The 15,128-nt window shown below is 39.3% G+C and overlaps 1 long non-coding RNA gene across 3 annotated transcripts; it reads right to left on the bottom strand.

Annotated features, from left to right (window-relative positions):
- Window positions 1-266: 266 nt before the first annotated feature.
- Window positions 267-14,885, bottom strand: LOC307040486. Of its 3 annotated transcripts, none has more exons than XR_013808514.1 (10): window positions 14,752-14,885; window positions 5,327-5,575; window positions 5,132-5,251; window positions 4,996-5,043; window positions 4,825-4,908; window positions 1,817-4,736; window positions 1,695-1,734; window positions 1,551-1,612; window positions 1,041-1,387; window positions 267-794 (listed from the first exon to the last, which is right to left on the bottom strand). It is a non-coding gene; the product is annotated as an uncharacterized lncRNA (long non-coding RNA). The 3 variants fall into 3 exon arrangements; XR_013808515.1 differs by lacking the exon at window positions 14,752-14,885 and having other exon boundaries at window positions 1,041-1,106; window positions 1,341-1,387; window positions 5,327-6,153; XR_013808516.1 differs by lacking the exon at window positions 14,752-14,885 and having other exon boundaries at window positions 5,327-6,151.
- Between the last annotated feature and the right edge of the window lie 243 nt (window positions 14,886-15,128).

The raw sequence follows: 15,128 nt of genomic DNA on the forward strand, positions 1-15,128 counted from the left end.
CGTCCGATGGGCGGGGTGTATGGATATCCTAATGAGACAAACAGCATCATCTGCTGGACAACTACAAGAAGTACAAATACAAATCTGTACTCGACTAAATATAATTTAAAAACTAAATATAAAAACTTCGTACTAATTAAATGCATGAATGTATTTAAATATACCTTTTTATACCACATGTGCAATGTGGTATAAAAAGTCATATTTTCTATATTAGTGTATTTAAGTTTATTATTTAATATTTGTTTTAATTGATTATTCATTTTGTCAGTTCTGTGCATACTCATATCTAGTCCATATATTTCAAATGATACATTGCACTGCATTTCATAGAATGATAGAAAAAGCATTTATTATTTACAACATTTATCATATAACAGAACAATCATTAAGATAACAGAACTGAAAAAGCAAATACAGTAAATATAAAAACCAAAACAAGTATATATATATTAAAAAAAAATCTATACAACAGTGAAAGGCTTTGCTGATGCAAACATTCAACCGCGCTCTTCAAAACAGGCATGAACCTTAAGGTTTTCTTTATCAATGCACTGCTCAAAAAACATGAAATAGTCAGACTCTAATTTGAACCTGAACATAAATGGGTCCATCCTGTCTTCCCAGCTATCTTCGTCCCTCAGGTTGCTGGCTTCACCAAGGTTATGGAGAGCTGCTTCTCTGTCCAGTGGGGCCATGGAAAGAATTTGTGGCAGGATGACTTTATCTCCCATTTTCTTTGCAGAGCACCACTGAGATGCCGCCATAGCACTACTTATAAAGGGGTGCTTCTCCTACAGGAAGAAGATAAATAGTTTATGCATTGCTACTACACTGTACATTTACTATTCTTATAGTGCTGCTGATTTGCAACAAGATGCTTTGAATGTGTAATTATGACGCACACAAACTTGCACATGCAACACTATCTAAATCAGTGGTACAAAATATTTTCAGCCATTTTCTACCAGTCGCTGCAGAAGAACAGAAGGAAGTGCTGTGAATTTCATGTAAGGTATAACAGATAGCATATCACATACTCCATCCTCCTCTTCAGAGCTGACAAGAATTTCTTCTGCAGCCATCTTTGCCAGTGGGTCCTTTTTCTGGAAGACATCAGATAAAAGGAATTACTACTGCATGGCAAAACAGTTGTACTTGCATCATGACACATTGCCCCCTTGAATAAGAGGTGGAAGCAACAAACTGTATGGCTGTGGAGCACATCCATGGAGATTTTAAGTAGTAAATTACAGTCTACATACCCATCCAAAGTCACTGCAGAATGCCATTTCCTTTACGACTTTACTTCTTTTGGGTGGGTCATCATGATTACTTACCCTGGGACTGTCTTCGCAGTCTTTTGGTTGATCTTCTGCCTTCGAATCTATCAGTGACAACAAGTGATATGGGAATTGTTAACAAACATAACTGGTTTATTGTTTAATTTAATTTTTTTTTTTTTTTTTGCCCTCATAAGACATAAAAGCAATACAATAAAAGATTCAAGATGACACATGCACAAAATGTGTCACGGTAAGAATACTTACGTCACGGGGAAGTTGTCAATGAGTAGCATGCACCACCATCTCCTTAAATGCTCCATGTCCAACTGTGCAAAAACAGATGCATATTAAAATGAAAAGGGAAAACCACAAGGACTGATCAAAGTGTATCTCTGTGGTCTAACTCACTGAAATCAAAAGCTGACTCCATCACAAAGTAGAGGGCATACTATTCAAGAGTAAAAAAAACATTACACACTAATTGCAAAACTGTAAAGAAAAGATTGATAAATTCATCAGATGAGCCATACCATGAGCACAAACACCCCACAGTTGATGGAGGTCCGTTGTCTTGGTATGCCTTATTTCATGAAGAAGGTGAGATTATATACATTATATACACATATACACACACACAGTGTAGGACTCCAGGAATCAAACTCAATTAGTGTGCATCATAATTACTAACTTGAATGTCGTTTGCACAGAATTCTCTCCAGGGTCCAGGGCCCAGGAGTTCAAAACTTTGAATCCCTATCTGATCAAATCAGAATTGGATTTTGGGGAGTTCAAAACCAAAAAACAGGATTAGGATCACTTGGATATCCGATCAGATCAGGAAATCCAATCAAAGCTTTAATCTGGATCAAATCTTCAAAATGGGTAGTTCAAACCGACAACACAGGATTGGGATCAGTTTGATCCCAAAAAACTGGATTATCCTGATCCCATCAGAGGCAGGGCCGTGGGAAGTAGGGGTGCTGAGGGTGCTGCAGCAACCCCTGGTGGAGGACAGGGGATCTGCACTTCCACAAGATATAATAAAAAAAAAACGAATTTTCAGCCTTGATGTAACAACATTCATAATTAAGTAAAGATAACACCCTTTTCCCCGGTTACATTTTCCATTTGCCCTGTACGATGGGCGCTGTGAGTGATGAAGTGGGGGATGTTGGCTTAGTAGGCGCCCGCAGCTCACAGCCAAAGTGAGAGAGATAGAGAGAGGGGATACCGCGGTACCGGCGGGGATTGTTGTTAGCTTCTGCTGCGCTAACGGATATAAGAAGCTGTTTCTACAATAATGTGGAGGGAGAGTAATCTCCTGTCAGACTGAGAGGCTCAGTGAGGTAAAGGACTCTGAGTGCTTAGATAGTTCACTTTAGTCGAAGTTATCTCAGCGGGTCTCAAACGTTTTGATCACAATTTATGTAAACAAATATTTCCAAGGCACACCTTTATAATTATTAGGATAAATAAAAACAGGTTTGAAATCATTCCAATGTATACTATAGGACAGTAAACCAAAAATATCGTTTAAAACTGGAGATATTTTAAAATACACATAAATAAATAAATGTTAACTTGTAAAATAAGATATGAATGAATAACACAAATAAAATAAGTTACATGTATTTGTTATTGGCTATGGTAGGTTATTGGAAATGTTCACATACCTGCTTATTTGATTGATAAAATGCAAACCGATCTTTTTCATATGGGTGTTTAGAGTTGTACCCCCTAGATCAGTCTCTAATTGGGCGCTCAAAGTGCAACAAATTGAAGCATTTTACCTTAAAATGTTAAAAAAATCTTCCCGGGGGGGTACCCCCGGACCCCCCTAGAGGATGTGAAGTCCACCCCTCCAATTAAAACATGTTATAATATATAATAAATTTGAAGCCTTGTTATATAAGCTGTCCAACATGTCAATATATTTCTCTTTTTGCAGTGTATTGGTCTTTTGTAGAGGTTTTTCATTGCCAGCTAAAATATTGCCTTATAGGGCAGCACATTGGTCAGAACCAGCCCTGGTGTCATCCCCACAGCACCCCCCATTTGAAACATGTTCCCACGGCTATGATCAGAGGGGTGGATTTCCAGTGGATTTCCAGAGCAAAATGTACTGTACAATTTATTTTAAAATATGTTTCAATTTAAATAAGATGGCAACGTTTGTTAACTGAAATAATACACAATTTTTAGCCTTCATGGGAAATACATTTTATTTTTTCCATTTTTGCTCACGTTTGTGGTGGCCTATTTTGTTTTCAACCAAAAGTTGATGATATAAATGTTTATGCTCATAAAAGTATCACAGCAAAGATTGTCAATCACAAATGTAATTTAGATTAAAGTAAAAATATCTTCAACAAAAAAAAAGTCCATCATCTGTCATCACCTTTCAAATTAAAAAATATAATTAGACATTATAGATGTCTCTGCAATGTGGTCTCTTGTCTTCCTTGTATTATTTTTCATGTCCACTAGATGGCGATCGGTAGGATTAAAGCACTGATATTCAGGATCTAGTCATCGTGAAAAATCGTAATCTGGATGAGGCTCATCCTATCCTGAATTGCTTTGAACTCCAGGGACAACATTTGGCCAACTTGTCTGATCCTGGATCACAAAAAATGGGATTTCAAAATCTGATAGGATCTGATTGAGATTAAAAGTTTTGAACTCCTGGGCCCAGGTGACACGAGCAGAGCAACTTGTCTAATGGCGGATAACACACAGCTGTTTAGACAAGGACATTCAAGAAAATTGAAAACTGGAACATATAACTGGTTGAATATTGTCAAACTGGTGGAACCACCAACTTTTGAACACTGCAGAACTGCAAAACCACCAACAGTGGAATAATGCCGAACAGGTTGGCCAAGAGCTTGATTTTAAGGAAACAAACAGAAAAGAAAGCTTATAAATGGGTGGTAACAGAACATTCCCATTTTAAATGTCTTATGCTCAGTTTCAGTCCAATCTTTTGTTCAATAACATGTCAGTTTATGCTTGAGGTCATCTTTTAAATGTAAAACTGAACACAGAGCCATAGACAAAAATAATACAAATATAAGAATAGAACCTTAAAACTGAACATAATTTCTGTGCTTAAAAACCTCAATGTTTCCATTTGGCTTTCATCACGGAAGCCAGTGCCATTTAGGAAATAAAAAAAAAAAGATCTCCCTTTCTTGTGGCTTCATTATCTACAAAATAGTTACCACAGCAAATAGAACACACAATTACAAAATTTGAGCTGAAATACTTATCTTAATTTTGAAATTACAGTAACAGTATAAGAAGATGTTATACTTTATTGATGAAATTAGTAATATTTTGTGTTTAGCTTGAAATACAGATAAGTAAATTCATATCACTGACACATATTGTCCAATGCCCTGGGCGCCACACAGGAACCAGAATCCACCGGAAATCGTCTGCTTTATCCTTGTGAGAGATGGTAAAATGAATAGTTTACATTCAGTGATTCTCATATGATTCCAGAAAATATAATAATGATAATACGCATAAGTACCGGGAGATGCTGTTCAGGATTCTGCAACATAGGTATAAACCAAGTGTGAACGACATAGCTGTTTGCCGAGAACACTTTGATGCCCTGTAAGACAGTTGTTATTTCAGTCCAGAAAAGATTATAAACAGAAGGGGATACATTTATATTGGAAAAGGTATGCAACTTCACTACCTGGTCATTGGCCAGCTTCTCTATGACCTTGAGGCAACTGTTTAGGATCTGTAAAAGAAGAGGAAAATGGCAACATTGCCTACATTTGTACTGATAAAATAACAACACTTTGTCTATGCATTATTTCCATACTTACCATCCCTTCAACATCCTTTGGTCGTCCCAAAGTCCAAAAGTCAGTGCGTGTAAGGATCTGGTTGTTTACATAGGCAAGGCGTTCATCTGGGCTTCCTCTGCTGTCCAATACCTGTGAAAGCTGACAGATAGACACATTTAGAAAATTATTTTTAAAATCCCCATGGTGTGTTCTAGATTCAAACAGTCTATTCACCATATTTTCCTGTGTTTGAGTCAGCTTCTGTCAGGACTGGTGGGTCTTTACTGTATGAAGAGTCAGTTGTGGGTTCGTCGTCTCTTTGCTTTGATGCCTCCGGGCCGCCCAGCTCCGGGCGCATTACCACCATCTACTGATGTGTAATGTGGACTCACAAGGCGGGGTCGGACATCCAACCCCGCCTTTTATCCGACCCCGCCCCATTCCGCGTTCCGCTACGAGGACCTTCTCCTTTACAGTCTTTACCTGTAATGTTCACAATATAACACTGTAATTTTGAATTTCACAGTTAAATCAATGCAGGCACAGTTAATTACTGTGAATGTACAGGATCAATGATTACCAGGATTTCACAACATGTTACTGTATTATTTCTCACTAAAATACTGTATTCAGACCATCCTCTGTGATAACACAACAAAATAAGTGATTTTCTTGCTTTTATCGCTCTTGCTTGGCTTCAAATACTAATTTCTTTCTTTGGTGCAGGTTTTACTTAAATTGCCTTAAAATAACGATGCAACATATACATATGTAAAATTGAAATTGTTGTCTTGGCTTATTGCTTTCAGGTGGGATTAATCCTGAGACGAAAGCCAAAAAGAGGCATGGCAATTTAAACCCCATGTCAGCACATTCTTCAGAAAAACTGTTGACTTCGAGTGGATGTCTGTGTAGACATTTGCTCCCCTCCTTGTTTTCTGTCTCCCTGGCTCCGCCTCTGCCCAGGTGCACCTGGTCTGCCCCTGGCTCCGCCCCTGCCTAGGTGCACCTGGTCTGCCCCTGGCTCCGCCTCTGCCCAGGTGCACCTGGTCTGCCCCTGGCTCCGCCCCTGCCCAGGTGCACCTGGTCTGACCTGGCTCCGCCTCTGCCCAGGTGCACCTGGTCTGCCCCTGGCTCCGCCTCTGCCCAGGTGTTCCAAATTCCACTCAGCTGTGTTATATAAAGAGAAGCTGGAGGAGAAGAATGTCCCGCCTATCCTAACGCCGGGAGACACTCTCCTTAGAATACCTCTTTCCCATTTTGAGCTGTAGGCCATATTTTTGCAGATGTGTTTATGTTTAGCCTGGAGGACCTGGTAGTCCAGTTTTCACGGCTTTATTTTGTTTCCCACAGGGTTTATAATTGATTTCTGGTTAGAGGGGGGGAGTTCTGGGTCCTAAGGTCTGTGGTGTGGCTGGCTCGGGTTCCCTCCTTCTGTTTGTTCCTTTTGGCCAGTACTCCAGCCTCTTTTTGTTTCCCGTTTCGCTTGTGTGAGCAAACAGCTGATTATCAATAAATGCTCGTTACCAAGTACCGGTTATTGCGTGTATTCTTTCATGTTGCGGGTCTCAGCAAGAGCCACTACCGCAGAGTTGAGGTTGGGGCCGTAACAACATTTCCAAGACACTGTGAAATGCACTTTGCACTTCAATAGAGTAATACAAAGTTAAAATGGGCATTTTCTTTGTTTTTCTTTATTTATTGAGCTGATTGAATTGTGTAGTTATGATAAAATCCCAGTCAAATTTACAATATATTATCGTATTATTTAGATTTGTATGTTTACAGTAAATTACTGGGTACTGTGTTGCATTACTTCTACAGTAGGCCTAATAATGTGAACATACAGGTAATTACTGTAACTTATGTACAGCAAGGTACCATCATACCACAACTCTGTACTGCTATATCACAGTAATTCCATGGGCATGGCAACTGTAAAGTCACAGTATGTAGTTGTACTTTTATTCTAATTTACTGTAAAATATATATAGTAAATTACTGTGGAATATTTACAGTCAATTACTGTGAAATATTTACAGCATATTACTGTGAAATACATGCAACTAGTAGCCAGTCATTTACTGTAATTTTACAGCCAAACATTTTACAGTGTGTGATATATTTAGTAGCAGGATGTGCACTGAAAAATAGGGCTCCCCCGAAAGCAAATGGGTAATTCTAACACTGCCCCAGATTAACAGCAGCATAAAAATAACCTGCCGATGCTCCATTGTGGAGGCTACGGTAGAAATCGCCGGGATTTGCGTTTTTACCCCCTTAATGTTTGACAAATTGTTGAACAGCATTTCCGTGCACATGACTTGTGTTTGAAGTTTATAGTCCGTATGAGTTTCGCCCATAGACTTTTCGCCCGTGTGAACGCAAACCAACCCTTACGCCTAGTACGCACCAGAGAAGCGGACTATTACTGAAGGTGTGAATACAACCTAAGACTTAAATAGGGATGAATTAGAATTTACACGATAAAAGATATTTGGTCTACATTTGGTCAAATGAGTCACATACCATCTTTGCAAATGGTATGAGTGATTGAATGATAACTTTTTTTGTTGTTCATTTAACCTTGTCATGCAATTGCCCAAGATTCTTTTTTTTGTTAAACCAGGTGTAGGCCTACTGTAAACTGGGTATTTCGCTTTCTTCTCCACATCAACCAGCTGTCATTCTTTAAAGGGGCCCTATTATGCTTTTGGGGGTTTTCCCTTTCCTGTACACTGAAAAACTGAAACATTGACTTTAATTAAATGTATTATGTCAACACTTTTCACATAACTGTATTGGGTTAGTTGAAAGCAATAATGTTGATTTGAACGTAATTTAAACTTTATATTGTTGCTTTTAACTAACCTAATAGAGTTATGTGTCCTCTGTTGACATAATAAATGTAACTAGAGAATACAATTCCTGAAGAAATTGCTATTGGGAATGCTTTATGCTGAAAAACTGACCCTAAACTGCTATGCTGAAATGTAATGTGTAAGAAGAAAGTGAATTTAGATTGAAATGATACATGAACACTGGGGGCTTGAATGTGTGATGAGAGAAGAAAAGAAAGTCAAAAGGCTTGGAAAAGCAGCAGAATATTTGAACTGCAAACTTTTTGAACTCACTCGATAGTGAATTATCTGTCGCCACGGCAACGGCCAGTGGCGGCCGGCCCATAGGGGCACTAGGGGCACCGCCCCCCCTCTTCCCACATGTTTGATTGTCATTACAAATTACAAATATATAAAAAAATATATTTAAAAAATATATGTATCTTTTTTATTTTTAATGAGCAAGGTAAATATTATATAGTTGGTATCAATAAAATGTATAATCTACAATAAAATCTCGTTTAAAATTGTGTTACGATGTCTAAAGTGACTGATAAATCACATGTTTCCTGCCCGGCCGCAGCTTGTATCATTACCCTCTCTCGTCTGGGCGGTAAGAAAGGAGCCCTCAGCCAGAGCAGCAGCAGCCAACACATTGCTGACTGTTGTTATCTGTAAACTATGCCGCCGAAACATAATTTCAGCAAATCAGCGTCGTCAGATCTGATGTTCACAGGGCGGCAATTTCAGCACCCGATGCAGTCTGTGAGTTGTTTAGACTCATAATCCAAGGTGACGCTACAGTATAGTTGATGAGGATGGCTGCGTCTGCAGGTTGAAACTCCGGGTACTAGTGGATCGCCAGAGCTGTAGATGAATATTGACATGCTTATTGTAGTTGTAAGTGCGATGCCTGCACCATGGAGCATATGTGTGGGCTGGACCTGTATTTTAGAGGAAAGGAGTGAGCAGAGAGTCGAGTTGTCGATTCTTGTTCAGTTTTCTGTGACTCCTCACCCTCTCAGACTTTGAGTTGCGCGCACTGCTAAAGAGACGCGCGACCATGGAAACCAAACAATGTTGTAGCTGTATTAAAGTCTGAGTGGAAACAGTCCTGAGTAAATCTGATTTTATCAGAAATCGTGAGAAATGCGGGAGAAATATGACCCCGGGAGGAAACCGGGAGAGGGCAATAAAATCGGGAGTCTCCTGCGAAAATCGGGATGGTTGGCAAGTATGACACCAACGCACGCACGCACGCACGCACGCACGCACACGCACGCACACACACACACACACACACACACACACACACACACACACACACACACACACACACATAATATCATATTTTTAAATGGGAATTAAATAATTTGAGTGTTCCCAAAGCACCTGTGTTCTGCAGTTTGTGTGGGCCTAGTTTATACTGTAGAAACTATGTCTAGGACAAGGTGTTTGGAAGTTTTGGGAGTGTCATAGCTAACCACACTGAAGATTATGGATTATCTCATATTTTTAAGCCTCAATTTGTCCTCCCCCCCCCCCCCCTAACATCACCAGAAGTCATAATTTAAGGGGTAATTTCTCAAAATGTTCTTCCGGGGGAGCGTCCCCCCGGACCCCCCTCATATGGTTTGGTCACCTTTCGATAGCCCCCGATATTTTACTGGCAACGGCATTTGATGACACCCCATAATACGCTTAGATGTGTTGATGGCTGCATTGTTACCAAACCTGTGAAGTTTTGGGCCATTTCGAGCATTTTCACTGAAGTTATGAGAAAACCGTGTTTCATGGTGAGCATTGTGTTGCCTTGGCAACGGTATTTGAAGAAATCTCAAAACTGTCCCGTAGATATCTTCACGGCTGGACTGTTAGCACACATGTGAAGTTTGAGCACTTTTTGAGCATTTTCATAGGAGTTATACATTACATTAGGAGGTTAAATTACTCTCTCTCTTCTCTTGATCACCCTCTCTCTTCTCTTGATCACCCTCTCTCTTCTCTTGATCACCCTCTCCATCTTCTATCGCCCTCTCTCTCTTCTCTCTCTCTTCTCTTGCTCGCCCTCTCTCTCTTCTCTTGATCGCCCTCTCTCTCTTCTCTTGATCACCCTCTCACTCTTCTATCACCCTCTCTGTCTTCTCTTGATTGCCCTCTCTCTCTTCTCTTGATCACCCTCTCTCTCTCCTCTTGATCGCCCTCTCTCTCTTCTCTTGATTGCCCTCTCTCTCCCCTCTTGATCGCCCTCTGTCTCTTCTCTTGATCTTCCATGGAAACGGCATATGATGACACCCCATAATTGACGTAGAGCTGTTGAAGGCAGGACCATTAACCATTATCTGAAGTCTGCTGCTCTGAGCATGTCAGTTGGAGTGATGACATCATCGTGTTCCATTACACAGGTGTTTATATTTGAGCTAACGAGGTGTGCAGAGATCAGAGGTTTCCATTGTTCTGAATGAGAGATAATCCTCTTATATGTGAACGTTTTATGGAAGAACCGTAACAGATATCTGTGAAATTTCAAAACGTGAAGCATGTCAAGGAAGTTGAGTATCTAAAGTGTAATTTTTGTGTACTTTCGGATTAATAATGTGGCCTTTTTATCAGTTTAACTAAAGGTGTGCGCACGGCTGCTACCGTGAGGAAATATCTGCCTGAAATTACAATGGGCTTTAATGGAGGCATGTTGAACGTTTTTGTCACTTCATGCCCTCAAGAGGCATTTTGTTTAATTATTTTTGGCTTAATCATTTGTCATTTTTTAAGCTGCGAGATGTTTTCCTATGTTTGTCATGAAAAATTATGTCTCAGGAATGTAGGGTTTGGGAATTATGGCAGTTTAAAAAAAATATATGAAGGCATGATGTTCCACCCTCTAGCTGTGACATCACGCACTCTAGTTAATGTTAAAATCTGAAGAAAAACTCTTTAACAAGGTCTGAACAATGTTTAATATCTCTAAAAGTAAGAATCAGATTTAAAAGTTGTTTTACACGAATAATGTCAGAAAGATGTGTAACATCTTAAAGTTGGAATGAGGTTTCTGGGTGAAAGTATGAAGTTGAATTCGCATGAAGATTTGTTGAAGTCTGAAGAATTGTTGAAGTCTGAAGAATTTCTCCATTGACTTCAATGGTTCAAAATGTGATGTATTATGGGATGTATCTCTGGAATTATGAAAGTTATGAATGAGAAAAGTAATAGCCATCGATTCCCGACCGAGCTAAACGTTTTGATGTTTGAACAGAGTTTCTGCGATGTTCAATGCGGGAGGAGAAGAGCGGCAAAATAAGTCGGCGGAATAATAATAATAAACTTTTCGTGCGTAGAATAACATATAGTTGGAATGCTGTATCAGCATTCCCACTAAATAAATCATGGATACACAGAGCGGTAATGACATTCGCATTCTCGTTTATTAAAAAATAAATCTAGCATTAGGCTACTGGAACGCCGGCCACATAAACACATACAGGCATGCGCATGCACACACATTGCGTAAAATCCAATTCCAATCCAATTGCAAAACTATCAAAAACAATAACTACCGAATAAACATTTAAACTGTAATTAATAATGAAATATACTATTACAGTCCAAATACCTTTGATGGTCACAGCAGGAGTCGACGGGGCTTAGTGTTGAACACTGAAATAATGTCCATTTTGTCAAGCTAGTTTACCAAAAGGCTACTGATTCCGGACAACAATGCATTGCGCATAGGCCTGTCGCGATAATCGATAAATTGACTTATCGTACGATAAATAAAAATGGACTCGATAACTTTTCTGAGCTCGATAAATTGCCGTTTACATGCGTGTTTGTTTACATAAGGATGTGACCAGCATTTTAGCTAGGAGCGCTTTGGCTGCCAGACGAGCTGTGGCTGCCGTCCATGCGCGCTGTGAGGGGCGGGGCTGACACACAGCCAGGTCAGTACACTCTGTGTGCACGTACAGCAGCGTAGCAGCCAAATTAATAATATAGCGACAAGCGGGAGACAATGTGTGACTTACTCGCGGGGAATTTAAAGTGAAATGGAATTGGTTACAAAACCTACACATCTCGATTCTCCGGTGTGGAAGTATTTTGGATTCAAGCCAAATCAACGAGGCCAACCTACGGACTTGAATGAGCCGGGCGGTGTGTCGCATTTCTTAAAAAAAGGTAGCGACAAAAGCAGGCAATACCACGCATTTTAAACTACACCTAAAACACAACCACTCCATTCCGTTTTCCCAGCTGGTAGCAAACACGGCAGCTGGAGATGGAGAGCCCCCACCTTCCCGACAGTTTACAATCAAAGATGCATTTGCCCGGCAATGCAAACATGTTGGTGTTCCTTGCTCGAAAACTTCGAAAAACAGATTTGGATATGGCCTGTTGAGGCATCTGGGCCTTTGTATGGACAGTGGACTGTACACATGACTGTTGTTTTAAGGAGATTTTTTTTGCTTGTGAGACAATGTGTGCTCATATTGATTTATTTATATATATATATTTATATATATTTATCTATCCATCTATATAGAGATGGATAGATAGATGGATTGAGAGCTCTGTTTTCCAGCCTGAGTCTATTTAATTTATTGTTTTGGTTGTGTGTGATTTAATTAATTTATTATAATTTAATTAATTTGTTTCATTTATTATATATCATTTATATATTTTAATATTATTTCACATTTCATTTGCAATGTTGAATGTTCAATAAAAAATTCTGTTTGAAAGGATGTACTAGAATTATTATGATATATTATCAGTATGTCAGTGGTCTAAAATGGTCTTACAATGGTGCCGACAATATTATCGTTTATCGCAATAATTTCCAGGAACATTTATCGTCCAACAAAATTATTTATCGTGACAGGCCTAATTGCGCATGCTCACTGGATGAAATCGGAGCGCCACTCTCGCCCGTGGATTGGCGGGAGTGAGTGGCACCTGCCATTCAAAATAAACCAACCCTAATATCTGAATTTGTAAAGAAGCAAGATACAATGTGCAATTTTTGAAAAATAAAAAAGTATTGAAAGTCAGACAATTTACAATATGCTACATTCACTGGCTGGTGTGACAGATTTTCCAGATAGTTGTTCAGCCTTTTGGCCCACCCATAGCTACGCGTATGCCCCAGGCCCTGCTGTCAAAATGTGGAATTGTCCCTTGGCAAGATACTGAACCCCAAAATGCTCCCGATGGTGTTGAATGTGTTTGGATGTAAGTCACTTGGGTAAAAGTGTTAGCTAACTGTAAAGCAATGGAATTTAATTCCACATTTTGGCAACTGCAACATATTGGTGTTAAAGCCAGGTGCTTTTCTCTTAGTGGCGCCTCCAGAAATGTTTCATAGGAGTGGCCAAATGGGGCCACTGAAAATCTTGGGGTGGCCCACCAAAACCAAGAATTGAATTGTTGTAAAAGTATAGACTAGATGAAAACAATGGCAAAGAGAATCACCTACTGATATACTTTGGTTTCTTATTTTACATTTTCTGATACTATTCATCTGAAGTGAATATAATACGGATAGTAAACATTTTACTTCAAACAACATTTAAAATAACCTTGTTTTGTGTGATGTATACATGTGTTGGTGATTTATTGTTTTGTTTTTTATATAGTTGTTCTTTCCTTTTTAAAAAGACAAATACAGCTTAATTTAAATAAGTTCCTTTATTGTAAGGCACATACAATACACATCAGCAACACGTTCTTCAGTTATATTATGTCTCTCGGTTATAAATTGTTTTAGACTTAACAAAGCTGTTTGTGTCACACTGGGATCAAAGATGATTGACATGACTTTATTAAATCAAGTTTTAAAACATGACTATTTTATTTCAACAGGACCCAAAAAGTCAAGGGGTATAAAAGGGTAAATACATACTGTGATTGAACACAAAAACACCATCTATTATTGACCTTTTATAGCAAATTCAAAACATTATAAATGATACAAAACACCACATTTTAGTATTAGACAGAAAATAGGTGACGAGACATATTTCTATTATTTTTAGATTATTCCACTGTGGTGAGAGAAATACATATAGCTTGTATTCCATTTGTTTTGAAAATGTATATTTATACTTTATAAACAAACTGGTTACCCTTTTTTTAAATTAGCAAATAGAACATTATGAAAACAAACTTGACTAATGGTCGGCTCATAACCTCAGAACACAGAAGAGGAAAAACTGCATAGATTCTCGTTTCATTTTAAAGGAGCTGCAGACCTAAAGCGTGTAGAAGACTTAAATGATTAAAAAGGTCACAATCACATTAATAAAACTGTATTTAGGTTTTAGTTTCACTTGAAAAAAGACAGAGTTCCACATGCAGATACTTTCTAGCATGTATGGCCATCTCCTCACTAGCCCTATGCTGCTGCTCCCCTGCCAGCTCTGTCTTTCCTTTACTCATCTTCTTCTTAAAATAAGAAGAGATGTCTGTTGACTTTCTCTTCATTTTCTGCAAATTGACATTACACACAGCAGTGATTAATAGTAGCCTACGCATTACACCAGCCCAGCATACCGACATCAGCTAACGTTAGCTTAGAAAGCTAAACTAACGCTAACTAGTGTGTTTACAGACGAATTATACCTGAAGTCAAGCCAGCCTTTACTGAGCCCCGAGCCTGTTTTCCAGGTCTTCCAGCGTTTTTCCCGTTTTAATGCCATTGAACACACATTTTGATCAGAATAGCAGCTAAAGGTAAGCATATCTCCGTTTTTTGCTACCTAAAGCTAACACACTAAAGCCTAAAGTGTTGTGGGGCTTAACAGGCAACGAACGTATACGACTTACCTTCTAGAAGTCTGGTGGATTTTTGTCAAGTCAGTAGAAAAGTCAGTAGAAAGAAACGTTTTGCTGCAACCTGCTGCTGTCTGTGCGAATCTCAGAGTGGTGCGCGCGAGTATCAGAGTGGTGCGCCGAGTATCAGAGTGTTACCATGGTAGCAGAGGGAGAGGGAGGGGCTGCAGTATGAGCGTTGGAAGCTCAAATCAAGCGACTCGCTGGCTGTGTATTTGTTATTAAATATCAGATAAACTACTACGCCTGCGTGACTGGCGAGGCGGTGTGCGTGGTGGGGGGCCAGTGGGGGGCCAACAAATATATTAGGGTGGCCATGGCCCCCCCTGGCCCCCCCTGCTGGCGCCACTGCCCTGTCTTAGGGGCTTCAT

The sequence above is a fragment of the Notothenia rossii genome (genome assembly GCF_949606895.1).
Source record: "Notothenia rossii genome assembly, chromosome: 5".
In the NCBI taxonomy this organism is placed as follows: domain Eukaryota; kingdom Metazoa; phylum Chordata; class Actinopteri; order Perciformes; family Nototheniidae; genus Notothenia; species Notothenia rossii.